The 12,758-nt window shown below is 46.1% G+C and overlaps 1 pseudogene; it reads right to left on the bottom strand.

Moving 5' to 3' along the window:
* Positions 1-7,631: 7,631 nt before the first annotated feature.
* LOC134760867 (cell division cycle protein 27 homolog) lies at positions 7,632-12,449 on the bottom strand (annotated as a pseudogene).
* Positions 12,450-12,758: the final 309 nt, after the last annotated feature.

The raw sequence follows: 12,758 nt of genomic DNA, 5'->3' as shown, positions 1-12,758 counted from the left end.
GTGAGCCACCTCACCAGGCCTGTCTCTCTATTTCTTTCTCTCTCTCTCTTTCTCTCTCTCTCTGTGCCTATCTTTTGTCTTACTCCCTTTCTCTGCCTGTCTGTCTGTCTCTCTCTCTCTGTCTCTCTCCCTCCCTGTCTGTTTCCCTCTCTCTGTCTCTCTCTCTCTCTCTGTCTCTCTCTCCTTCTGTTTCTCTCTGTCCACCTCTGTCTGTCTCTTTCTCTGTCTGTTTCTCTCTTTCTTTCTCTCTGTCTCTGTCTCTTTCTCCCTCTGCCTGTCTCTCTCACTGTGTCTGTCTACTGTGTTACTCTCTTTCTCTGCCTGTCTGTCTTTTAGTCTCTCTCTCCACCTCTCTTTCTGTTTCTCTCTCTCTCTATCACTCTCTCTCTCTGTCTTTCTCTCTTTCTGTTTCTCTCTGTCTCTGTCTTTCTCTGTCTGTCTTTATCTCTCTCTCTCTCCCTCCCTATTTGTTTCTCTCTCTCTCTATCTCTCTCTCTCTCTGTTTCTCTCTCTCCATCTCTGTCTCTTTCTCTTTCTGTCTCTCTCTCTTCCTTTCTCTCTGTTCCTGTCTCTCTCTCTCTGCCTGTCTCTCTCACTGTGTCTGTCTTCTGTCTTACTCTCTTTCTCTGCCTGTCTGTCTCCCTCTCCCTCCCTTTCTCTCTCTCCATCTCTCTCTCTTTCTGTTTCTCTCCGTCTCTCTCAATCTGTCTCTTTGTGTCTGTCTGTTTCTCTCTCTTTCTCTGTCTCTCTCCCTCCCTATCTGTTTTTCTCTGTCTCTCTCTGTCCATCTCTGTCTTTCTATGCCTGTCTCTTTCTCTGTCAGTCTGTCAGACTCCCTGTGCCGGGGAGGGCCCTGAACCTTCCATGAAAGTGAGAAACACCTGCTTAGAGAGGCCGAGAGGAATCTAGACAGACGGGCCTTGCTAGGCTTTGCCACTCAGTGTATGATTTTGGTAGGTCGAGGCCAGGTCCCCACTTGGATGGAAGGGGTATTTTCAAACTTTTCTCTCTGTCACGTGTGGCCTCCCTACTTCTCGTATTTCCCTGATAAGCTCCTTGACTTAAAAATACACGGTTAATGCTGGGTGCAGTGGCTGACGTCTGTCATCCCAGCACTTTGGGAGGCTGAGGCGGGTGGATCACCTGAGATTGGGAGTTCGAGACCATCCTTGCCAACATGGCGAAACCCCGACTCTACTAAAAATACTAAACTGAGTCAGGCACAGTGGGGCAGGCGCCTGTAATGCCAGCTACTCGGGAGGCTGAGGCGGGAGAATCACTTGAACCTGGGAGGCGGAGGCTGCAGTGACCCGAGATCATGCCACTGCACTACAGCCCGGGCTGTAGAGTGAGTGAGACTCTGTAAATAAATAAATAAATAAATAAATAAATAAATAAATGCATTCTTTTCCGTGCTGACTGACTCTTGCAGGCATTGGTTGTCTTCGGGCATCACCTAGCGGCAACTGTTATTGAAAGTCGTGGTGACACGGAGGGAGGTCTCGCCCACTTCACCGATCCTGGGGCAACGGGTTTCTCTCTCTCCCTTCTGGAGGCCCCTCCCTCTCTCCCTCGTTGCCTAGGGAACCTCAGTACTGGCGGGGGCCCTATTTTTCTTTGATCAGCTATTTAGTTTTCTTTGTGTGTTGGTTTCTTTCATGCACATAGACTCTTCTACTTGGGTTTTAGGACGGGTCAGTTTAATTTTCAAGTTGCCCCCCACCTCCCCCCACTACCCACGTCCCTTTACCTTCATTTAGTGAGTCAGTTAGGTGGGTTCCCCCCAAACCCCCCATCCCCCGCCTCCCAACAGCCTGCTTGGAAACCTTCCGGAGCCACTCCAATGTGCCTCCGTCTTCTCTCCCCTTCCCCCACCCCTTGCTGGCGATCTCATTCTTGCCAGGCTGACATTTGCATCGGTGGGCGTCAGTCCTCACTCAGTGGCCAGTGTTTTTGAAGATGGGGGTGGCACAGTCCCACTTCCCCAGTGGCAGCTTGGGCCGATGGCATAACCCTTGACCCACGTGGGCAAGCGCGAGGGTCTACAGTTTTGGAGTTTTCCCCTGCTTCTCTCCTCAAGCCTCCCTCCCTAGGAAAGCTTCCCCCTGGCTGGGTCTCAATCACCTTTTATCATGATGTTTTAGTTTCTCTGCCCTCTGGCCAGCATAGTTTCACAATGGGAAGGGTGTCACAGCTCTAGTCTGGGCCTTCTTAGTATTCGCCCAAAATAGAATAGCTTTCTGAAAACTAATACTTTGCTCACTTAAGATTTCTAGGGATGGTGCCTTGGCCCGTGTTTTTTGGCTTGTTTTGTTTTGTTCGTGCTTTTCCTTTTTCATATGTGTTTCTTTTCAGATGAAGTAGAAATCCCCAGTTTTCAGGAAGACGTATATTTTCCCCAGGACGTGTTAGCTGCTGTTTTCTCCTGTTGTTAACTAGCGCTTTTGTGAATCTCTCAACGTGTAGTGAGAGCCGGTTGATGTTTACTATACTTCAGAACATCTTATTTTCTAGAAATCCATAAGTGAACGCTGCTGCTGCTCTTGCTGCTGCTGCTGCTCTTGTTGCTGTTGTTGTTGTTTTCAAAGCACACCCCGGCCACCGTTTATGGGATCAAAAGCGTTATAAAATATGTGTAATTATTTCCTGAGCATGCCCTTCCTCCTCCTCTCTGTGACTCTCTGTCTGTCTCTGTCTCTCTCTCTGTCTTCTCTCTCTGTCTCTCTCTCTCTGCCTGTCTCTCTCACTGTGTCTGTCTTCTGTCTTACTCCTTTTCTCTGCCTGTCTGTCTGTCTCTCTCTCTCTCTCTGCCTCTCTGTCTCTGTCTCTCTCTCTCTCCCTGTCTGTTTCTCTCTGTCTCTGTCTCTCTTTCTGTCTGTTTCTCTCTGTCTCTCTCTCTCCATCTCTGTCTGTCTCTCTCTTTCTTTCTCTCTGTCTCTGTCTGTCTCTCTCTGCCTGTCTGTTTCACTGTGTCTGTCTTCTGTGTTACTCTCTTTCTCTGCCTGTCTGTCTGTCTCTCTCTCTTTCTCTCTCTGTCTCTCTCCTTTGTTTCTCTCTGTCTCTCTCTGTCCATCTCTGTCTTTCTCTGTCTGTCTGTCTCTTTGTCTGTCTGTATCTCTCTTTCTTTCTCTGTCTCGCTGTCTGTGTCTCTCTCTCTGTCTTTCTCACTGTGTCTGTCTTCTGTCTTATTCTCTTTTTCTGTCTGTCTGTCTGCTGGTCTCTGTCTCTCTCTCCCTGCCTGTCTGTTTGTCTCTCTCTCTCCCTGTCTGTCTGTTTTTTCTCTCTCTCTCTTTGCCTGTCTGTTTCTCTGTCTCTGTCTCTCTGTCTCTCTCTCTGCCTGTCTCTCTCTCTCTGTGTCTGTCTTCTGTCTTACTGTCTTTCTCTGCCTGTCTGTCTGTCTCTCTCTCTCCTTGTATGTTTCTCTCTCTGTCTGTGTCTCTCTTTCTGTCTGTTTCTCTCTCTCTCCCTCTGTCTGTCTCTGTCTTTCTCTCTGTCTGTCTCTTTCTTTCTCTCTGTCTCTCCATCTGTCTCTGTCTCTCTGTGTGTGTGTGTCTGCCTTCTGTCTTACTCTCTTTCTCTGCCTGTCTGTCTCTCTCTCTCTCTCTGTCTGTCTCTCTCTTTCTGTCTCTGTCTCTCTTTCTGTTTCTCTCTGTCTCTGTCAATCTCCGTCTTTCTCTGTCTGTCTCTCTCTTTCTGTTTTTCTCTCTGGTGTATCTTTGTGTCTCTCTGTCTCTCTCTCTCCTCTCTCTCTCTCGCTTGCTCTCTGGCTCTCGCTATCACCCACCCTCTCTTTCTTTGCAAAATAAGTTCAAGTACATCTAATCTAATCCATTACCATGGCCTGAATTCTTAACTTTAGACATCCCAGATTTGATTTCCCTGCAGAATGCTGTACAGAACTGGCGAGTTGATTTCTGGATTCGGATACCTCATAGATACTACATATTAATAAAGATCCAACCCTAAAATCTGGGGTTGTGTCTCCCTCGACTGTCTCGTAAAGTCATACCTCTGTTCACCTAGGATGCTGGGAGGGTTTTCTCAATGTGCATTTGCTCGTGTCCTACATGAACTGTGACCGAGCCCTGTCCCTTCTGTCTCAAATATGTATCTGCAAACATTTCTCTCCATTTCCACAACTACCCATGGCCCATTGTGGAACCACTGGCTCTTTGAAAAAAATCCCAGAAGTGGCTTTCGCTTTTTGGCTAGGAGGCTTAAACCTGCTGAGAACTTTCCTGCCCAGGATTCTGTGTGAAAAAAAGTGCTTCTGCTGGGAGCTGGGATCCTCAGCACCATGCTTGCTAGCCCTGGATGAGTCTCTGGAAGGACACACGGCACTCCACAAAGCTGACCTATCCCACCGAGGTCAAATGGATACCTCTGCATTGGCCCGAGGCCTCCAACTTAATCACTGTCCCCATCACCATCAGCATCCTTGTGAGCCTGCCCAAGGCCCCGACACCAGGGAGACTCTTGGGAGACTGACGTTCCTTGGCTAAAGTCCAAAGGGATGGTGACTTCCACCCACATGATCCCCACTGAACTGCAAAGATGTGGAGCGTAGGTCAGAGAGGGAACCAGGAGGGAAAACGTCCTGACAGGCGATGAGCTCCCAAGGCTCTAGCCACCCCACTCACGTCCCACGTCCCGGGCACCCGTGGGACACCGCTGCTTTATCCTCTCCTCTGTCCACAGCAGCCTCCACCCCACTCCACAACCCACGCACACATGCTGGAGGTTACAAAACCACACGGTGTGAATACAGCCTGATGGAGCAAGAGCTCATTTCACGAGGCGGGGTGGTGGGGTGGGGGTTGGGGGTTCTGTAGAGAGCCCGATTCTCCCTCGTGGGTGGCAATGGGATACAAATGAATATCGCCTCTTGGGCGGAGGGGCTTCCTTAGGCCTTCACGTTTTGGGGACTATCTCTCAAAACCTTCCTTGAGGCCACAAAATAGATTCCAGCCCACCCGTCGATATTTCCCCAGGTGCTGGATGTATCCTGTCAAGAGACCTGAGCCTGACACGTTGAGTGGAACACTTTTATTGGCTTTGTGTGTTTGTTTGTTTCTGAGATGGAGTCTTGCTCTGTACCCCCTGACTAGACTGCAGTGGCATGATTTCAGCTCACTGCAACCTCTGCCTCCTGGGTTCCAGCGATTCTCCTGCCTCAGCACCACCACACCTGGCTTATTTTTTATTTTTAGTAGACACGGGGTTTGACCCTGTTTCATTGGTTTTCACTGGAGATTCTAGATTCGAGTCACACCTCATTGTTTGCCACATAACGACTTCTTTTTTTTTTCTTTTTTTCTTTTTTTTTTTAAAGCACAATATATCTCCTTTATTTGAGTGGCTTTATAAATCATTATAATTGTGTTATAGATGAAGAAAAGGTATTAAACATGATGCTAATGATAGTGAAAGTGAAAACAAAAGAAAGGCTATCTATTTTGTAGTTAGAGTAAAGTTGCTCAGTATTTAGAGTTACCTAAATACGTCAGCATTTAAACTCCTCCTAGTAAAAGCTTGCCAATCTGCATAATCCTTCTTTAAACACAATTTTTGATATGGTTAAGTTTTTTAAGAATCCGCCTCCTGCAACGTAGCTGAACAGAAAATACACATTTAAAAAAGAACAACACAAGGATCAACCAGACTTCAGAAAAAATAAACAACACAAGTCTCATGAAGAACTGAGTTCTTAAAATTTTATGGAGAACATAGCTATTGGAAGAGAAGGCAGTATTGGCAAGTTGATTGTTACATTTGTCAGCAAAAGGTAGCACTATTTATTTTTGGCAATCTTTCAGGCACTGCAACTACTACTGTAAAATGAGATACAATACATTAAACAACATATTCACAAATCAAAAAATATTTTAGTAATATAATGTTTCAGATTGAGAAGCAAATCAAGTGATAAAACTCCACTGCTATAATAATTAACCCCAAAGATAACCATATCTGACAAAAAAAACTACCACAGAGTTATGACTTCAGAATTATACTTTCTCTTGATATTTATTTATTTACTTATTTTATTTTATTTTCTATTTTTTTCTTGAGATGGCGTCTCGCTCTGTCACCCTGGCTGGAGTGCAATGGTGTAATCTTGGCTCACTGCAACCTCCACTTCCGGGGTTCAAGCGATTCTCCTGCCTCAGCCTCCTGAGTAGCTGGGACTACGGTCACCCGCCACCATGCCCAGCTAATTTTTATACTTTTAATAGAGACGGGGTTTCAGCATGTTGGCCAGGATGGTCTCAATCTCTTGACCTTGTGATCCGCCTGCCTTGGCCTCCCAAAGTGCTGGGATAACAGGCATGAGCCACCGTGCCTGGACTTCTCTTGATATTTAAATTTTTAAGTCAGTCCAGAAAAATACAATAAATGTCATCAGTAAGTATGGTGTTGAGGCAAATGTAAGACCAAAGTTTTTCATATGTTATTCAGTTGATAACAATATGACCTGGGTAGTAATTTCCTATCTGTCTACTTATACGCAAATATAAAAAAGTAAAAAAGAGATACTGCTAAATAAAAGGGCACACTAAGTTCTTAATAATAACTCAATAAACTGGAACACTGTCAAAAAGCAGCAACTAATGAATTTTTTCAGTGTTTTTTTCTATTATCCAATAAGTGAATTATGCTATTCCTTTCCAATTTCCCAAGCACTTTTTGTCCCAATCACCATTTCTGTGTTCAAAGAAAAAATAAGAAATCAAGTAACAAAACTAAACAAGCAAGCAAACAAACCAAACTCAACTACGGTATCTGCTAAATTTTGGTAGAAGACTGAAACTGTTGAGTATATGGATCTGGTATTCTATTATCATTAGTTAACTTAAGAGTTTGTTAAAGACATACATTTCATAAGAAAACATGTTAGTTTGAAGTTATTGACCAGTGTATACCATCCCTAAGTATTAGTAACCAAATTCATGACAATAAAGAGCTATCTAACAAGAAAAATTAGTGACTACCAGCACCATCAACAAGACTTTGTCTTTACACTTCATTACCACTTACCATGCATTATAATGTCTAGGATTGACTCTGATAGAATTTCAAAAACAAGCTAACGCTTTGTCCAACTCTTCAATTAAGACAAACTCCTGCCCTAATAGAGTATAGGCATAAGCATGATTTGGATCCACTTGGATAGCTCTCTGGAAGAATTTAATTGCAATATCGTGTTCCCATTGCAGACTGAAACACTTCCCTGCAGCACACCAGGCCTCTGGCGAATTTTTATGCATGTCTGTGGAGTCTTTTGACAGAACTGAAAGAGTAACATCTTTTTGAAGCTGCCAAAGTGTTGTAGAGTAGATTTCCATGCCTTTGACTCTATGCTTCTCAGTCCTTCTAACCTCTGAGAGTATTCTTTCAGCTTGCATGTACTCTGAAAGTTCAAAATAGACCCTTCCAATTTGGCGCAGAACCCAACCAGTATTGTAGTGGTGAGAAGGTAGATGGCTCAAAATATTCATAGCTTCTTTGCAATGGTATGAACACAAAGCTAAATAACCTTTCCCCCTTTCACGAAGAAGGCTCATCAAGCCTTCTGCTACTGCTTTTTGTAGATTAAAAGCCTGAATCTGAGGTGTGATTGTGGATATTTTCCCTTCTGAATGATGAAAGAGTCCAATTTTGTAATTTCCAGGCTATCGTTTATGTTAGGTTGAGTTATTCCTCCTTCATTAGTTTTACTTTTTGTTTTTCTGTTTGGGATTTTAGGTGGAAACTTAATTTTTAATGTCTTCCTATTCTCCTTGGTTGCGGAACTGTCACTAGTAAAGAGTCGTGAACTTCTTCAATGCAGTGCATTTGGGGGAGATATCATAGTGGGGCTCAATATCTGAGGTGTTGTATTTATTTATGGATCAGAACTTTCTGTTTGTGCAAGAATTGGAGTTACCTCTTGGCTATTTCCACTCTGTGAGAAGACAGACTTTGCTCCAGTTTGGCTGATTCTGGCAACAGACTTTTTTGAAGGGGCTCTGGTGGATGGCACATCAATTTCAGAAGGTGTATTAGTGTAGTTTTGTAAATAGGATCCATCTCCAGGACTTGGGGTTTCTAATGGCAAAATCCCAAAACTTGGGGCTAATGGACTAAGAGCTGCTGGTCCTCCTAATAAACTTCGACCAGTTTTTGGTTTATTTTGAACCTGCTTAGAATATATGGAAGTTCCTGTTCCCAGTGGGACAGTTTCAGGTGAAATTACAGCTGAATCAATAGAAGATACTGGGAAATCTGTATTCAAGGAATATTTTGAATTAGAAGATTCTAAATTCAATATGTTTAATTCAGTTGTGTCCTGGGGTGTTTCTGTAAGAACGATCTCAGGCTGTCTGTGACATAAACTATGATTAGGTACTTGTGTTGTGCAAGAGTTGGGCAGACAGTTGCTAAAGTTCTGTAAAGACGTGAATTTAATTGTTTGGTCAGGATCTGGCTTTTCAACTATTTCACATAACGATTCAAAGGGATACCAGAAGAAAAGATTTAAAACTAAGGCTATTTTGGTAGCATTCTGATCCTTTGGCAAGCCGATCTGTCTTTCAATATACATGTCCGAATAATGGAAGGGGAAATCAAGCTGAATCACCAAACTCAGTAACAATATCATCATGGCTTTTCTGCTTATGAAGCACTCCACCTGATAAGATTTGTTCCCCTTCTGCAAGCTTGCTGGGATCAACACAACACTTTGCAAGCAGGTATTTGCATTGCGGTGTAGTACAACTATGTCCTTTCAGGAGTCCATATGCTTTACAGGCCTTTCCTGGGTGGTAAGAACAGGTCGCCAGTAAAAACAAGGCTTCTTCTCAGTGTACTTCTGCATAAAGGCGTTCTGTGAGAAAAACCCCATCTCGGTATGCATAGAGGTTTAATGCTTGCCATATAGCAGCCTGGACGGGTTCCTGCAGCACCGTCGTCGTCGAGGCTCAGACCCACTTTCTGCAATGCCTCAGGCCCCCCCACCAACCCGCCCAACCTCCTTCCCCCCGTAGTGGCTCCGGCCCGGCCAGCCTCAGCTCATTTAAACTCACCAGTTTTGTAGGTTGCCTGTTCACTCTGATGGTAGTTTCTTTTGCTGTGCAGAAGCTCTTTAGTTTAATTAGGTCCCATTTGTCAATTTTGGCTTCTGTTGTCATCGCTTTTGGTGTTTTAGACATGAAGTCCTTGCCCATGACTATGTCCTGAATGGTAATGCCTTGGTTTTCTTCTAGGGTTTTTATGGTTTTAGGTCTAACATTTAAGTCTTTAATCCATCTTGAATTGATTTTTGTATAAGGTGTAAAGAAGGGATCCAGTTTCTGCTTTCTACATATGGCTAGCCAGTTTTCCAAGCACCATTTATTGAATAGGGAATCCTTTCCCCATTGCTTGTTTTCCTCAGGTTTGTCAAAGATCAGATAGTTGTAGATATGTGGCATTATTTCTGATGGCTCTGTTCTGTTCCATTGATCTATATATCTGTTTTGGTACCAGGACCAGGCTGCTTTGTTACTGTAGCCTTGAAGTATAGTTTAAAGTCAGGTAGTGTGATGCCTCCAGCTTTGTTCTTTTGGATAAGGATTGACTTGGCGATGCAGGCTCTTTTTTGGTTCCATATGAACTTTAAAGTAGTTTTTTCCAATTTTGTGAAGAAAGTCATTGGTAGCTTGATGGGGATGGCAAAGGGATCTAGAACTTGAAATACCATTTGACCCAGCCATCCCATTCCTGGGCATATACCCAAAGGACTATAAATCATGTTGCTATAAAGACACATGCACACGTATGTTTATTGCAGCATTATTCACAATAGCAAAGACTTGGAACCAACCCAAATGTCCAACAATGATAGACTGAATTAAGAAAATGTGGCACATATACACCCTGGAATACTATGCAGCCATAAAAAAGGATGAGTTCATGTCCTTTGCAGGGACATGGATGAAATTGGAAATCATCATTCTCAGTAAACTATCACAAGAACAAAAAACCAAACACCGCATATTCTCACTTATAGGTGGGAATTGAACAATGAGAACACATGGACACAGGAAGGGAAACCTCACACTCTGGGGACTGTTGTGTGGTGGGGGGAGGGGGGAGGGATAGCACTGGGAGATATACCTAATGCTAGATGATGAGTTAGTGGGTGCAGTGCAACAGCATGGCACATGTATACATATGTAACTAACCTGCACATTCTGCACATGTACCCTAAAACTTAAAGTATAATATTAATAAAAAAATAAAAATAAAAAATAAACTCACCAGTTACCAGGGGTTGGGGGAGGCCAAACCAGAATGACTTCTTTACCCTGCTGACTCTGGAAAGCCTGGCCCCTTGTGATCCATTGCAAAGTGAGAGTTACCTCATGTTTGGAAAACGGATCTGATCCCAAGTTCAGTGGAGGGATGTGGCATGTAGGACGAAGGACTCTCTTCCTTCTGATTCTGTCTGCACAGAGGGTCCTAGGGCTGGAGCTCTCTCTTTGCGGACTGCTGACTCCGTCTACCTTGGGTTCCATCAGCCCCACCCTGGGACACGGGCCTTGGCAAATTCTGGCCCTTCCTGGCCCTTAAGTGGCTGTCAGAAACCCCTTCTCGTGCTCGGATGCCCCAATGACTGTGGCTCGCACCTCTCTGGAAACATTGGAAATCTCTCCTCTATGCATGGTCACCTAAAAGCCCAGGAGCTCGGTACACACGGCCGCCTTCCTCCTCACTGCTTTCAGGAGAGAATGCTGAGTCTCCTACGGATTCTTGACTTGAGTTCTTCATGGGTGTGTGGTTAAGACGTAGTTAGACCAGACGTATTAACTCAGGCCGGGTGCTGGTGGCTCACGTCTGTAACCCCAACACTTTGGGAGGCCGAGGCGTAGGATCCCTTGAGGAATCACCTAACTCTGGAGAGTTTGAGGATGCAGTGAGTGAGCCATAATGGTGTCACTGCACTCCAGTTTGGGCGAAAGAATGAGTGAGGCCCTGCCACAGGCATGCAGGCAGGCAGGGAGACAGACAACATCTGTATTATGTTCCTCTCAGGGTAGGAAGTAAAAATAACAGAAAACAGCACTTAATTTTTTTTTGGGGGGGGGCAGAGTTTCACTCTTGTTGCCCACGCTGGAGTGCAATGGCACCATCTCGGCTCACTGCAACCTCCACCTCCTGTGATCAAGCGATTTTCCTGCCTCAACCTCCTGAGTAGCTGGGATTACAGGCATGTGCCACTACACTTGGCTGATTTTGTATTGTTAGTAGAGATGACATTTCTCTATGTGGGTCAGGCAGGTCTCGAACTGGCCACCTCAGGTGATCTGCCCACCTCGGCCTCCCAAATTGCTGGGATGACAGGCTTGAGCAGTTGTGCCTGGCCAGTTACTTTTTTTTAAATTTTCAATTTTAATCTATTTATTATTATTATTTATTTTTGAGACGGAGTTTCACTCTGTTGCCCAGACTGGAGTGCAGTGGCGTAATGTCAGCTTACTGCAAGCTCTGCCTCCTAGGTTCACACCATTATCCTGTCTCAGCCTCCAAAGTAGCTGGGACTACAGGCGCCCGCCACCACGCCTGGCTAATTTTTTGTATTTTGAGTAGAGACGGGGTTCCTGTGGCTGCCAGGATGGTCTCGATTTCCTGATCCCTGTGATTCGCCTGCCTCGGCCTCCCAAAGTGCTGGGATTACAGGCATTAGCCACCGTGCCCAGCCTATTTATCTATTTATTAACTTTGAGTCCAGGTTATGATACGAGTCAGTTTTTGTATTTTTTTAGAGACGAGGTTTCACCATGTTGCCAAGGCTTGGATGGAGGGATCCACCTTCCCTCGCCTCCCAAAGTGCGGGGATGACAGGCATGAGCCTACCGTGCCCAGCTCCCCCACTTCCCCCCCAGCTTATCCCTCAGGTGCCCAAGGCCGAGCGGTGGTGTGTGGTTCCCACCCCCAGCACCCCTCCTCCAGTGGCCACCACTGTGTCTGCGAGTGGGTCCTGAGGGAGCTCGTTGGTGTGGGGGTTGAGGTGGTTGAGTGAGACGCACCCTTCCCACGCAGGGAAGGGTGCCGCTTGGTCTGGCGAGCGCAGGTCCCATGCTCCCCTCTGGCGGGTGCGTGCGGGCCATGTGAGCTATCGCGGTGGGCTCAGGCAGGTGATGCATGTGCCGGCAGACTGCCAATGGGCTACTGTTCGGTCTCCGACAGGTTGTGTGTAGGTTTACTTGGAGGTGCTTTGCCTGGGAGAAAGGAGGCAGGTGGACGGGGGGACCCTTGGGGGATTGCGTGCACGTGCAGCAGCCAGGCCCCTGCCCAGACCGCGAAGGCTTAAGGTTGCCGCACGCATATTTTTCTTGGTACCACAGGCCCCCTCCCTTCCCCAGGCGTCCCTGAGCGCCTCTGTGGGCCCGACGAGGGGCAACTGGCAGGTGGGGAGTGTGAACCATCCTCGGTGAGAAAGCCTTCTGTAGCGATCCAAGAGGTGTGCCTTTGGGTTACAGGATCCCCCGGCCTGCCACCTCTCTGCATTATGGTAGTGCTGCCATAGTGACTCACTTGCAGAGGACCCTCCTCCCCTTCCCCCTCGATGGGATGGGGGTGGAGAGCAAGGGTTTTGCCGGGCTCCGCGGTGGGGACCGAGGGTGCCTCGTTGCCTACTGTGTGGCACGCGTCTCCCCCTTCCAAGTTGGGGGAAGATCCTGCTGGGCCGGACCGGCATCGTAGAGGTTGGGAAGCTGAGCAAGAGGTGGCTGTGC

Source organism: Pongo abelii, chromosome 22 (assembly GCF_028885655.2).
Source record: "Pongo abelii isolate AG06213 chromosome 22, NHGRI_mPonAbe1-v2.0_pri, whole genome shotgun sequence".
Lineage (NCBI taxonomy): Eukaryota > Metazoa > Chordata > Mammalia > Primates > Hominidae > Pongo > Pongo abelii.
Note: the sequence above shows the minus strand (reverse complement) of the source record. Positions and strands in the feature narration are given on the sequence as shown.